Source organism: Zingiber officinale, chromosome 7A (assembly GCF_018446385.1).
Source record: "Zingiber officinale cultivar Zhangliang chromosome 7A, Zo_v1.1, whole genome shotgun sequence".
Classification (NCBI taxonomy): Eukaryota; Viridiplantae; Streptophyta; class Magnoliopsida; order Zingiberales; family Zingiberaceae; genus Zingiber; species Zingiber officinale.
In genome coordinates, this window is record NC_055998.1 from 85,244,079 (window position 1) to 85,259,978 (window position 15,900).

A 15,900-nucleotide genomic window follows, 5' to 3' on the forward strand; every position below is an offset into this window, starting at 1 on the left:
AATCCGAAACCTACAAATTATAGGAACTAATATGGTATCATCTTCTAAAACAAAAGAGCTTGAGAATCTATAAAATCCAAAACCTAACAATTAGAGGAACTAATATAACATTAAGCAAGGTAGTGAACATGAACAAACTTGTAAAGCAAGAACATGGTCGAGCTTTAAAATTTAGTGAGGAAACTATCCCTTCAAGAAATACAAAATCCTCCATCTATACAAACCCATTTAGATCTTAGGAAAAGAACCTAAACTAGGGTATCACTCTCCCAAAAATAGCCAAGAGCATCAAACTATAGGGTCCAAATTTCACTAATTATAGAACTAACTAAAGTATAAATCAAGTAGAGAACATCCTTCAATATTTTAGCTACCAACTCCATCTTCTTGACCTTTTCTTGTAGTTCTAGAGCCAGTGGAAGAAACAATGGGGAGAGTGGATCTTTAGGGTTGGCAGAATTGGGAGAAGATGGAGATCTAGGGCTGATGGCTTCAAGCTTTGGGAGGTAGCGAAAAAATCCCATCACTTTGATGGGAGTACATTATATAGGTCTAGCCTCAACTTTGAATGTTTCCACCCTAATTACTTAGTCTTATAAATTTGACTAAGTCATATAAATTTTTATATATGTACTAAGTCATACAAATTTTTTTATATATAAAAATTTATATCCATATGTTATATAAATTTTTATATACATACTAAGTTTTATAACTTTTTATAAAAATTTATACACATGAGTTATATAAATTTTTATATACTGACTAAGTCATATATAAATTTATATAAAAATTTATACACATGGGTTATATAAATTTTTATATTTACTAAGTCATATACATTTTATATATACTAATTCAAATGAATTTTTATTATACTAAGCCATATAAATAAAAATTTATATCCATACATTATATAATTTTTATATACATACAATAAATTTATACACATGGGTTATATAAATTTTTATATACTTACTAAGTCATATAAATTTTATATATACTAAGTCATATAAATAAAAATTTATATCCATACGTTATATACTTTTTTATATACATACTAAGTCTTATAACTTTTTATATAAAAATTTATACATATGGGTTATATAAAATATTATATACTTATTAAGTTATATAAGTTTATATAAAAATTTATACACGTGGTTATGTAAAGTTTTATATACTTACTAAGTCATATAAATTTTATATATACTAAGTCATATGAATTTTTATTATACTAAGTCATATAAATAAAAATTTATATCCATACGTTATATAAATTTTTATATACATACTAAGTCATATAAATTTTTATACACATAATAAAAATTCATATCCATGGGTTATAAAAATTTTTATATACTTACTAAGTCATATAATATTTTTATATACATATTTGGATATAATAAAAATTTGCATATATGAGACATATAAATATATAAAAAAAATTCAGATTATATATATATTTATCTCATAAATATACATGTATATATCTTAATTAAATTTCTTCTATAAAATTTATATGTAATAAATTTTATACAAATTTATGTCCATATAAATTTTTATATATATAAAAAAAATTCAGATTTTATATATATTTATCTCATAAATATACATGTATATATCTTAATTAAATTTCTTCTATAAAATTTATATGTAATAAATTTTATACAAATTTATGTCCATATAAATTTTTATATATACACTAAGTCATATAATTTTTATTTAAAAATTTATCCACATTTGTTATATAAATTTTTACACTTACTAAGTCTTATAAATTATACACATATTTGGATATAAAATAAACTTTATACATATTTAGGTTCCACCATTTTTTTAGTATAATTTACCAATCCAAATTCCATAAATGTGAGCTAACTTAATTAATTAAATCCAACTAAATCTATCTATTTAAATTATTCAAATCTTAATTAAATCTGAATTAATCAAATATATCTTCTTAATTAAATCAATTTAGTTTTGGACACTACAGGGATACTCAGCTATCGATCTACGATCTACATGTGATAACTCAATACCACTATCTGGTCTCATGGGCATTTCATATACATAAAAATGCAATAAGTATCAATTCTAACAACATGTATCTAAGTATAACAATAACAAGTACAATAGTAATAATCTCAATCAAGGAAATCTTAGTTATCTAGTCATAATATCTCATTTAACTCTCTGGTATCATCATGAATGTTGTAAACCATCAGGTTCAAAATCTAGTTATGGATGCCAATACAAAGAAAATAACCCAGTGGAATACTCTATCCCTCTGCTAGGATATGCTATCTATCATGTATAGGTAGGAATAGTCTCGTTGACATATATACACCCGCATGAATATATGTAGGTACAAGCCTAAGTGTATAACTAGAATAGGATCTAAATGCGCAACTATCAATCTGTAACTATACTATGGTCTATTAATATCATACATACTCAAATAATACATGCACAAAAATAAAGGAGACTGCATAGATATCAAAATAGATCAAAATATATTCTCAAGCAATAAAAGGTCAAGCTCAAGAAGTAACCTAGAATATATATCAAGGTAAAATAATTATTACTTAATTAATGCAAATAACAAAATCATACACAGTCAAAAATCTAAAGAAGATAAGCATAAACTACCCACCTCTATCATAGATTATCCTAACTTCAAGTCCGCGAGTCTACCTAGATCTCAAATCCTACAAGTACAGGGTATGCAAAACTAAATACTAGTGAAATTCTAATATCCATAAATAAACATATAAGTTAATCATTTATTCTCCTTTTGTAGCGGTCTAATTTTCTTAATCTTATTATCGCAAATCCTTAGTTTGAATAAAGACTTGTAAATCAGTAAATTGATCTATGACTTAATTAATCAATCTTGTTAATTAATTCTTCTTCAATTAATAATTGAATATCCCTGTAGTGTCCAAAACTAAATTGATTTAATTAAGAAGATATATTTGATTAATTCAGATTTAATTAAGATTTGAATAATTTAAATAGATAGATTTAGTTGGATTTAATTAATTAAGTTAGCTCACATTTATGGAATTTGGATTGGTAAATTATACTAAAAAAATGGTGGAACCTAAATATGTATAAAGTTTATTTTATATCCAAATATGTGTATAATTTATAAGACTTAGTAAGTGTAAAAATTTATATAACAAATGTGGATAAATTTTTAAATAAAAATTATATGACTTAGTGTATATATAAAAATTTATATGGACATAAATTTGTATAAAATTTATTACATATAAATTTTATAGAAGAAATTTAATTAAGATATATACATGTATATTTATGAGATAAATATATATAAAATCTGAATTTTTTTTATATATATAAAAATTTATATGGACATAAATTTGTATAAAATTTATTACATATAAATTTTATAGAAGAAATTTAATTAAGATATATACATGTATATTTATGAGATAAATATATATATAATCTGAATTTTTTTTATATATTTATATGTCTCATATATGCAAATTTTTATTATATCCAAATATGTATATAAAAATATTATATGACTTAGTAAGTATATAAAAATTTTTATAACCCATGGATATGAATTTTTATTATGTGTATAAAAATTTATATGACTTAGTATGTATATAAAAATTTATATAACGTATGGATATAAATTTTTATTTATATGACTTAGTATAATAATTGAATAATCAATCTAATATCCAAGGTTGAAGCTGTATCTTCAAATTCTATCTACTCTAAGGCGCCTCTAAGCCATTCTGTAACGCCCGAAAATTCTCAAAATAATTATTAGAAATATCTTAGTAATTTCTTGGAATTTTAGGATATTTTTATCAAATTTTTAGAGTAGCGGAAGTAGCAAAAAAAAAAAAAAAATAGAATCGTAAAATGGTCTAGGCGGGTATTGAACCCGAGACCTATTGAGTCCTACGACTTAAGGTGAACTCTAGTAACCAAGTGAACCCAGCAGGGCCGTGCTGAAAGGAAAGGGGAGCAATTTTATTTAAGTTAGAGTTGGGCGAATTAATCCCTTAATATAATTAGGGAATTAAGTGAGGAGTTTTATTTTTATCGTGACCTACCTCTTCTCCTCACCCTTACACGCCGCCCCCTTCTCCTCTTCTTCTCTCGGCGCCAACCACAAGCACACCGAGGGTTCCATCCCTAGGGCCATAGGAACGTCTCCCGTCGAGAACTCCGGCGCGAGGACGTTCTCCACCACGAGAGGAACACGTAGACGCGAAGAGATCGTCGAAGGGATTTTCTCCACCAGAAAACTAGCGACTAGAATCGTAAGAAATCTAGCGCAGGAGGTAAGAAACCCCTCACCTACAGTATAAGTAACTTTTTTTTGAGGTTTTACGCATTAGTTTAGTCGTATGCAGAATTTAGCATGTAGGGTGTGAACTAGTGCACCCCATATGTTTGATAAAATGTGTAGCTCAGTTAGATGCCACCATAGGCATTCTAATAGCTCAGTAAATGCGATAGAAGCATTGTTATAGCATGTTCAGTTTTATTACAGTTCTTATGGGACTACGGTCCTATGGGTGGGCTCCCACAGTCGCCTCTAGGTTCAGACAACCTAGCTCTAGGTTCAGATAACCTAGAAATAACAAGATAAGAAAATTCAGCTATAACCAGTATTTTATTTTCAGCAGTGGCACTGTACTGTACTAGATGTCCATTGGGCTGAGCTCCCATAGTCGTCCCTAGGTTTAGATAACCTAGTACCCTCTACTATATTCGGAATTTGCAACCCCGGATCTAGTTAGGGATGCACGCATAACAAGTGCAGATGCCGGGCCCAACAGCAGCATGAATATGTATTTTAATCTACTTATGATAATAGTTTTCAAAACTTCACCAGAATAGTTATGTGAATTCAATGCAGCTTTAGCATTAGATTAGTATTAGCTTAGCTCAGCTTTTGTAACAGTTTAGTTCCTTATTGATACAATGTGATAGTTATGATTAGCTTTATTGCCATGATCAGTTTTGATTTCTATGTGTTGTATGTCATGCCATGCTTAGCATATTCAGTATGTATTTCAAATAGCATGTTTTCAAAGCATAAATAGCATCGTATGCATGTTTTGTGAGGTAGATGGTTTCTTACTAAGCGAAAGCTTACAGATACTTTTCCTTATACTGCAGATAAAGGTAAAGGAAAGATGGACTAGCGGAGGCTGGAGGACAATGCGATGAAGATGTGTGTGGATGGAATTTGGAATAGAGATCTTTGGAGAAACTAGCAACTAAAAACTTAGTATTTCCTTATAGTGTTTCTTTTCTACACTTCTAGTTATTTTAGTGTCTTGGATTATGAAAAATATGCCTAGATTGTTAGTTGTCATGATCTCAGTTAGCTCGTCATGAGTAATGATAGACCTATTAGCTTCGTTTTTGCTTATAGAGTTTGTGTATGTGATTTGAGCACGAAATAGTGCTGAAATCAGACTCCTGATACGAAATCAGTAACCCTGATCGATCAGCCGATCGATTCAAGGGTTCCCAATCGATCAGCCGATCGATTGGGGAGCTTGATTTCGCGAATAGTAAGCTTAGGAATCGATCACTGGATCGATCGGGGAATTTGCCTCGCGAACAGAGAGCCTTGGAATCGATCCCTAGATTGATTAGCAAGCCTAGATCGATCAGCCGATCGATCCAGAATTTACCCTGTGCACAGTAGCGAGCTGAATCGATCGATGGATCGATCAACAAGTCTGGATCGATCAACCGATCGATCCAATCAAAGTTTTCGCATACAGTAGCTTGCTGGATCGCAGTAGCAAGCTGAATCGATCCGAACATCTCAATCGATCAGCCGATCGATTGAAATGCCTGTTTCAGCAAGAAGTACTTAAGTTAAGTCCTCAATCACATGTGAAGGCATGATCTCCTCTTGGGGTAAAGGTACAACATTTAAAAAGGTACCCTTAAGCATCAATTCAGATTTAGTAGCAATTGGCATGCGTTTAGTAAATTTTAAATTAGTTCATGTTTCCGCACCCTATAATATAGCGTAGCACAGCATAATGTGACGGTCCGGCCTTATAGCTTAGCCAGTAGAAGGCAGGTCGTTACAGAGTGGTATCAGAGCAGTTTCCATACTTCCTACACACACATCAACATTGAACCTGCAGCTTCCAAGTAAGAATATCTCTCACTTTATTTATGTTTCTTGTTTCCAGGTTTAGAGATAACTAAAAGCATGTCTATTTATGATAGTATCTAACATGAAAACAATAGTTATGCAATTATGATTGTATCAGTTATGTATGTCCTCTATGTCTTTAGAAATGGCACGAGGATGCCCAGCTAGGAGGGCACCAGCTACTGAGCCTCAGCACGAGGCAGGCAGTTCAGTGCCTCCTCCAGACCTTACAGTAGTAGTGGCTCAGTTATAGCAGCAATTAGCTGAACAGCAACAGGAAATAGCTACCTTAAGGGCTAATCAGCAGAATACTCCCACTGTCACCCCAGAGCCTAACTTGGCAACTCCAGTCATGATGGAGGTTCTACCAGTCCAACCTGCAGCACCAGTGGCCCCAGCAGCAGGGACACAGAGAGAAGCTTATCTGATCCAGTGACAGAAGGTCAAGCCAGAGAATTTCTCAGGCACCAGTGAACCATGGGATGCTCAAGCCTGGTTCAAAACACTGGAGAGTACGATGGAGCTTTTAGACTGGCCAGAACATGAGAAGGTGAAATGCGCCTTTTTCTGCTTGACAGGAGACGCACGTATGTGGTGGGAGAAAATCAAAGTGAAGCGCCCAGTAAACCAGATGACATGGGCTGACTTCGAGAAAGAGTTCTTTGAGGAGTTCTTTCACATGCAGGTCACAAACTGCCACTACGACGAGTTCACTGAATTTCATCAGGGCAACCTTTCAGTTGAGGAGGCCGTGAGGAAATTCAATAGATTGGCTCGTCTATGCCCAAAACTAGTCAGCACTGAAAGGGAACGAGTCCGGTTGATGCTCAAGATGTTAAGGCCGGAAATAGCAATGAATGTGGCCAGCGGTGTCCGTAGGTCGCAAACCACAGAAGAACTAGTGAGCAGCGCTCTGACCACCGAGCATTATCAGAATAGTATCAAGCAACAGAAGCAAGTTCTCTCAGAGTCCAAAGGCCAAGGAGGCTCAGGTACTCAGAAACACCAGGGCCACAACGCCCACGACTCTAACTGGAAAGGGAACTCCAGCAAAAAGCGTAAACCAGGGAGTTATCCAAAAGGAGGACCAGCTAGTAAACAACCCAGTTATCCCAAGTGTGCTACTTGTGGGAAATTCCACCCTGGAGTTTGTCGTAAGGGCACACGAGGATGCTTTGAGTGTGGACAGGAAGGGCATATGGCTAAACAGTGCCCAAACAAGACCAGCTTTCCTCCACCACAGCCGATTCAGTATGAAGTCAAGCCAGCACAGTTGCACCAGATGCAGGCTGCTTTAGATGGTCCACAGATCAGCCAGGGCAGACTGGAAGCCCCTCCAGCTACGACCAATGCGAGGATCTACTCACTCACCAGAGAGGACGTAGCGAATGCCTTGACAGTTGTTTCAGGTCAGATTAGTATTTTACAGCAAAGTACAACTGTCTTATTCGATACTGGGGCAACCTATTCTTATGTATCCAGGGCATTTGTCGAGAAGTTAGCGATACCCCCAGAGGTACTCAGTAGTCAGCTTCTGACGACATTACCTTCAGGAGAAATTATGGCATCCACGCACTGGCTCAGAGCAGTGCCAGTCATTATAGCAGACAGAGAACTCTTTTGTGATCTGATAGTGCTAGATATGACGGATTATGATGTTATCTTTGGGATGGACTTCCTGATCAGATACGGTGCCTCTATAGAGTGCCGTAAACAGAAAGTCGTATTCCAACCTGAAGCAGAAATGCAGTTCGAGTACATCGGAGAACCAAAGAGAAAGGCCAAGAAGTTTCTCTCAGCTCTAAAAGCACAAAAATTAATGGATTCAGGATGTACGGGATTTCTAGCACATGTAGTTAATACCAGTCAGAACAAGGGCCAACAGCTAGAAGAGGTCCGAGTAGTATGTGACTATCCAGCAGTCTTTCCTGAAGAATTACCAGGCCTAGCACCAGACAGGGAGATTGAATTTGAGATAGAACTCATTCCCGGTACAAATCCTATCTCCAAAGCACCTTACCGCATGGCTCCAGCAGAACTGAAGGAACTTTATGAGCAACTACAGGAGCTGCTTGACAAGGGCTTCATACGTCTTAGTCACTCACCATGGGGAGCGCCTGTATTGTTCGTGAAGAAGAAGGACGGGAGCATGCGCCTGTGTATAGATTACCGGGCACTGAACCAAGTCACGATCAAAAACAGGTATCCTCTTCCCAGAATAGATGACCTGTTCGATCAGCTAAAGGGAGCAGCAGTGTTCTTGAAGATAGACCTCAGATCAGGTTATCATCAGGTGAAAGTTAAAGAAGGGGATATACCCAAGACAACATTCAGGACTAGGTACGGACATTACGAGTTCGTAGTCATGCCCTTTGGCGTGACAAATGCTCCAGCTACTTTCATGGACCTCATAAATAGAGTATTCAGGGACTACTTAGATAGATTTGTTATTGTGTTTATCGATGACATTCTTATCTATTCGAGAACTCAGGAAGAACACACAGAGCACCTGAACACAGTATTGCAGACCCTTCAGCAGAACCAGTTGTACGCCAAGTTCACAAAATGTGAATTTTGGTTAGATCAGGTGTCCTTCCTGGTGTTGGGTTCTTCGGGCCGCGAAAACCGCTTTTCGCGTCGCGGAAACCCCGAATCACCCAAAGCCGTAGGATCTGTGCAAGGAAAAATTTTGAAAACACGAGTACGAGTTATAAACTACGATCTACAGTAGATCTACAAAGGAAAACACTTTATACCTTTGATGCGTGCCCTCGCAAAATTCCCGCTCGTCCAAGGTATGTGTCGGATCTCCAAAGTATCAAGGTAGATACTTCTCTAGTGATATCCACACGAACAAGGAGTGTCTCTCACACTCAAAGGATGGAGAAGAGAGCCCTAAGTGTGCTAGCACTTTCTAGGGCTCTCGGGTAGGATTTAAAAGGAAGAAAAGAAAGGATGCAAAAGGAATATCTTACACTCAAGAAGTAGTATCCCTCCTTTGTGACCTTCACTCATCCTTTGCTCTTGGAACTCACTCAACCACCTTCATCTTCCCTTGGAACCCACGACAACCACAAGAGAAGAGGAGGAAGAAGCTAGGAAGAAGATGGAATAATTACCACTCATCAATTACACTAAATGAAAACCTTCTCATCCTTTAGTGTGGCCGGCCACACACTCATAACTCCCTCATTTAATGTGGCCGGCCACATTAAATGGAATGGGAGGTGTTGTAACCTCCATGAGGTGGCACACCTCATGAGGTGGAGATGATGTGGCAAGGTTAGTCATGCCATGTAGGATGAGTCAACCTTATGATGTGGTAATACATCAAGTCAAACTTGATGTTTCAACTTCTACTTGGTCAAGTCAAACTTGACCAATTGTCTTCCTTGTTGAGTTAAATCCAACCTTTGACTCAAGTCAATTTTAATTTAATGAATCTCAATTCATTAATATAAATTGACTCAATGAATCAAATCTAAATTAGACTCATTCAACAATTGAATCTAATTGAGTCTAACTCAATAAGTCTAATTTAAATCCAATTGGTTCATCATATGAACCCAATCTCCATCCACTTGTTCTTTGTGTGTGACCCAATAGGTTCTTGTAACGTTGGCAATGTTTCTAAACTCCTTTAGAAACATAAGCAATGAGCGGCATTTAGCAATACATCATTGCTACCCAAGTTACAAGAATGCTGAGATCCAACATCACCTTGTGACTATTAATTGTGACTCCTCACAATATATGACAAGTGTCCTTCTATCCTAGACATCTAGATTGATCAATGTGAGGCATAGACCGTGTCATCCTCTGACCAATCTAAATCTTGAACTCCAAGTAGACTCACTCAATCAAATGAGCTCAATATCTCATATTGACTCATTTGAGTATGGCCATACACTTCGTGGTCTCACTCTATCAAGAATATCGATGTCACTCCTGTCATATAGGAGGGATAGATCCCATCTACATCACTCACATCCCTCTGCATAATTCGTTACATACCCAGTAATCGCCTTTATAGTCCACCCAGTTACGGGTGACGTTTGACGAAACCAAAGTACATAACTCCTTATGTAGGGATCCATGGTGACTTCAGGTCTAAGGACTAATAGTAATACTAATAGCCACATGAGAAAGTATATGACACTCATATAACGATCTATGATACTTTCTCATGGCGGGTCATTCAGTATACATTCTCTAATGCATACCCATGTGTCAGCTTGATATCTCTATATCCATGACTTGTGAGATCAAGTCATCGAGCTGACCTACATGCTAGTCTTATTGTATTACCATTATCCCTGAATGTTAATACTCGACTAGGAATGATTTAGAGTAGTGTTCCCTATATCATCTCACTATCGATTCAACTAATCGATTGATATAGGTATGAACCTTCTACTCAAGGACGCTATTATACTTAGTATATTTGGCACTAATACAAATAAGTATAATAACCAAACAAATGCCTTTATTAATATACAAGAATATGATACAATGAGTCCATACAATCATCAAATGATTGGTTCTAGGGCTCTAACTAACAATCTCCCACTAGCACTAGTGCCAATCAGTATAGGCTCTAAGGCCTAATGATCTAGTGTGACCATCATGCTTCCTCTGTGCCAAAGCCTTGGTCAAGGGATCTGCGATGTTAGCCTCTGTAGGTACTCTGTAAATCTTCACATCTCCTCTATCGATAATCTCTCGAATGAGATGGAAGCGCCGTAGTATGTGCTTGGTCCGCTGGTGTGAGCGAGGTTCCTTCGCCTGTGCTATAGCTCAATTGTTGTCACAATAGAGCTCAACTGGGTCAGCGATGCTAGGAACCACCCCAAGTTTAGTGATGAACTTGCGGATCCAAACTGCCTCCTTTGCTGCCTCTGATGCAGCAATATACTCGGCCTCTGTTGTAGAATCAGCTACTGTGTCCTGCTTCGAACTCTTCCAGCTCACAGCACCACCATTTAAGAAAAACACGAACCCCGACTGCGATCTATAGTCATCCTGGTCGGTCTGGAAGCTAGCATCACTGTAACCCTTTACAGCTAGCTCATCATTGCCTCTATATATCAAGAAATATTCTTTAGTCCTTCTTAAGTACTTAAGAATATTCTTGACTGCTATCCAGTGACTTTCACCTGGATTTGACTGGTATCTGCTCGTCATGCTCAAAGCATACAAGACATCAGGTTGAGTACATAGCATGGCGTACATGATCGATCCTATGGCTGAGGCATAAGGGATCTGATCCATACGGTCTCTCTCCTCTCTAGAAGAGGGACCTTGAGTCTTCGAAAGACTCACGCCATGTGACATCTGCAGAAATCCCTTCTTGGAGTTCTGCATGGCAAACCGAAGGAGTACCTTGTCAATGTATGTACTCTGACTTAGGCCAAGCAATCTCTTAGATCTATCCCTATAGATCTGTATCTGTAACGACCCGACTCCTGGGTACTAAGCTGTGAGCCGGATCGCTACATTAACTACTGAAGCTACTGTGCCGTACTGTGCGGAAAACTGGGTAAAATAAAAATTTCACTAACTGACTCTGTTGATCTGACAACTGATACACCCATGCTGTTATAAGGAAGGATTCAGGGCCCTTTCCGGTTGGTGTACATGTGCTAAGGAGGATACTTGACCTCCCATCTGAGCTAGGAACTCAAATCTAACTTCCCAGCTAGCTATTGATCGATCCACGGATTGATCAAACTTGCTACGATTCTGTGCCCTGCTGGATCGGTCTGCGGACCGATCCAGCAGAGGCTGGATCGGTCGGCATGACCGATCCAGGTTTGTCTGGATCGGTCTGCAGACCGATCCAGGCACCTGGAGACGCTGGGATGCCCTCTGTTCGATGCTGGATCGGTCGGACGACCGATCAGATAGCATACAGTAGCATACTGTATGCCTCTGGATCGGTCGGCTGACCGATCCAGGACCCTGATACTACAACGGATCGGTCGGCAGACCGATCCAACTCTGATATGAAATCAGAGTTCCTGATTTCAGAACTTTCAAGCACTGGAACGTGCCACAACTCATAGACATAGGTTCTAGATACATGAAAAACATTCTAACATTAACCTACATGCATCCCAAACTGGACAAACTGAATAGTGCATAGTTCTACTGGATTAAAACATTTAACAAGCTAAGGACTAAACCATAAGTAAACTAACAACGTAAATGCTGGAATTAAGCTGTTTAGACCCCTAGGATCTTTATTCCAAACCCCTTGCACACACACCTCCATAGCATTGTCCTCCAGCCTCCGCTAGTCCACTTTTCTTTTACCTGTATCTGCAGTATAAGAAAAGTAGTACCTGTAAGCTAAAGAGCTTAGTAAGAAACCATCTACCTCACAAAAACATGCAACGATGCGATTATGTTTTTAAAACATGCTGTTTGAAAACAGAACTGAGCATGGCAACATGGCATGACATACAAACAAGTACTGAACTGTTCATGGCATACAAACAAGCTGAGCATAGCATACGATATCTGAAACTAAGCATGAATACTGAACTGATCATGCATATACATCTAACTGGTCATGAACTCAAATCATGAAACTTAACTGAGATAATTAACTGAAACTGAACTAAGTTAGTGTTTCCATCACTGATTACATATTTGAAAAACTATATATAATAATAGATGAAAATACTAGACATGCTGCTGGGGCCCTGGCAACTGTACTTACTGTGCGCGCATCCCTACGAGACCCGGGATTGCAAGTTCCGAATCCAGCAGGGTTACTAGGTTATCTGAACCTAGGGACGACTGTGGGAGTCCAGCCCATGGATATCTGATCCAAGTACAGTGCCAACTGAATAAAAGTAAAATACTGAATACTGTTTTATTTTACTTTGCTGTTCTAGGTTATCTAAACATAGAGCTAGGTTATCTGAACCTAGAGGCTACTGTGGGAGCCCACCCAATGGATATCTGATCCATATAGCTGTAATAACTGGTAATAAGCTGAATAAAATGTTTCTAATACATTTTACATGCTGTTGGGACGCCTACTGGTGCATCCTTCTGAACTGGGCATTCTACCGAATGCTTGGTGTGCACTAAAAGCACACCCTAAAACTGAAAACTGTAGAACTACTGAACTAACGCCAAAACTAACAAGCGAGAGCAATTATACTGCAGGTGAGGGGTTTCTTACCTCAATCGCAAGGTTTTCTTACGATTCTATCCGCTAGGTTTTCTGGAAAACTGCTCCGTTCGACGAACCGCTTACGTCCTCGCGTTCCTCTCGCGGAGAAGAACCTTTTTCGTGTTGGAGTCGTCGCTGGAAGATGTTCCCTTGCCCCTTGGCTTGGTGTGCCGTGCGTGAGGAAGAGGAGAAGCTAAGAAGAGAGGTGCGGCGGTTTTAGGTTTCGGGTGAGGAAAAACTACGGTGAGAAATAATCTAAAACTTCTCACTTAAATCCTTATTTATATTTACTAATTAATTCATCCAAAAATAAATTATAAATATAATTGATTCCCTCTTCTTTCAGCATGGCCCTGCTGGGTTCAACTGGTTACTAGCATTATCCCTTACACCATAGGTCTCGGGTTCGATTCCCGCCTAAGATATTTTGCGGTTCTAATTATTTTTGCTACTTCCGCTACTCGGAAAAATTCCGGAAAAATATCTAAAAATTCCAGAAAAATCATAGAATAATTCTAATGCAAGTTTGAGAATTTTCGGGCGTTACAGTATCCCTAGAATGCGGGATGCCTCACCTAAGTCCTTCATTGAGAAGCAACTCCCTAGCCAGGTCTTGACAGACTGAAGCATAGGGATGTCCTTCCCAATGAGTAGTATGTCATCCACATACAATATAACGAAGACAACTATATCTCCTACAACCTTCTTGTAGACACAAGGCTCATCTTCGTTCTTGATGAAACCAAACTGTTTGATTGCATCATCGAAACGAAGATTCCAGCTCCGAGAAGCTTACTTTAGTCCATAAATGGACCTATGCAGCTTGCATACTCTGCTAGTATGCTGTGGATCTACAAAACCCTCAGGTTGTGTCATGTACACATCCTCGAGCAGGTTTCCATTCAGAAACGCGGTTTTGACATCCATCTGCCATATCTCATAGTCATGGTAGGCTGCAATAGCAAGCATGATCCGAATGAACTTAAACATCGCTACTGGAGAAAAGGTTTCATCATAGTCAATACCATGAATCTGCTTGAAACCTTTAGCTACCAAGCGACCCTTATAGATAAGTCCATCCATGTCAGTCTTTCTCTTAAAGACCCACTTGCACCCAATGGGTTTTACCCCTTCAGGTGGATCAACCAAAGTCCATACTTGGTTGATGTACATGGATTCCATTTCGGATCTCATGGCCTCTAGCCATTTCTCGGAATCTGGTCTCATCACAGCTTCCTGATAGGTGGTAGGCTCATCCTCTATGAGCATAACGTCATCATGGTCAGACAAGAGAAATGAGTATCTCTCAGGCTGACGACGTACCCTATCAGACCTGCGAAGAGGTATGTCTACTTGAACCGGTTGTTGTTCCTCAACTCCTTGTGGAACATCATCCACAACACTTTGTGGCTCCAGTTTAACTTCCATCGAGTCTTCAGTGCTAGTATTCGCATCTTGAACTTCTTCAAGATCGAACGTGCTCCCATTAGTCTTTCTAGAAACAAAGTCCCTTTCTAGAAAGACCCCAGTCTTTGCCACAACTACCTTGTGCTGACTGGGAATGTAGAAGTAATATCCCTTAGTTTCCTTGGGATATCCAATGAAAAAGCACTTGTCGGATTTGGGTCCTAATTTGTCTGAGACTTGACGTCGTACGTAAGCCTCACAACCCCAAATCCTCATGAAAGACACCTGGGCATCTCTCCCAGTCCATATCCTATATGGTGTCTTTATCACGGCCTTTGATGGAACTCGGTTGAGTATGAAAGCTGCCGTGTCTAGAGCATATCCCCATAGATATGTCGGAAGATCTGTGTGACTCATCATAGATCATACTATATCTAATAAGGTACGATTCCTCCGTTCGGATACACCATTCCATTGTGGTGTTCCAGGAGGAGTGAGTTGGGATAGAATCCCACACTCAGCTAGATAGTCACGGAACTCATGGCTAAGGTATTCTCCACCTCGATCGAATCGAAGTATCTTAATACTCTTGCCAAGCTGGTTCTGTACTTCATTCTTGAATTCTTTGAACTTTTCAAAGGATTCGGACTTATGTGTCATTAAGTACATATAACCGTATCTACTGAAGTCATCAGTAAATGTGATGAAGTACCTATAACCGCCTCTAGCAGCGACATTGAAAGGGCCACATACATCACTATGTATGAGTCCTAACAAATCAGTCGCTCTCTCGCTGTGCCCACTAAAGCGAGTCTTGGTCATCTTGCCTCGTAGGCATGACTCGCATACCTCATATGATTCAAAATCAAATGAGTCCAGCATACCATCTTTATGGAGCTGGGATAAGCGCTTGTCATTTATATGACCTAAGCGACAGTGCCAGAGGTAGGTTTGGTTCATGTCATTTGACTTGAACCTCTTGGTATTTATGTTATAGATAGGGCTCTCAAGGTCTAGAATATAGAGTCCGTTTATTAGAGGTGCACTACAATAAAACATATCGTTTAAATAGACAGAACAACATTTGTTCTTTATTATAAACGAGAATCCTTTCTTGTCCAAACAA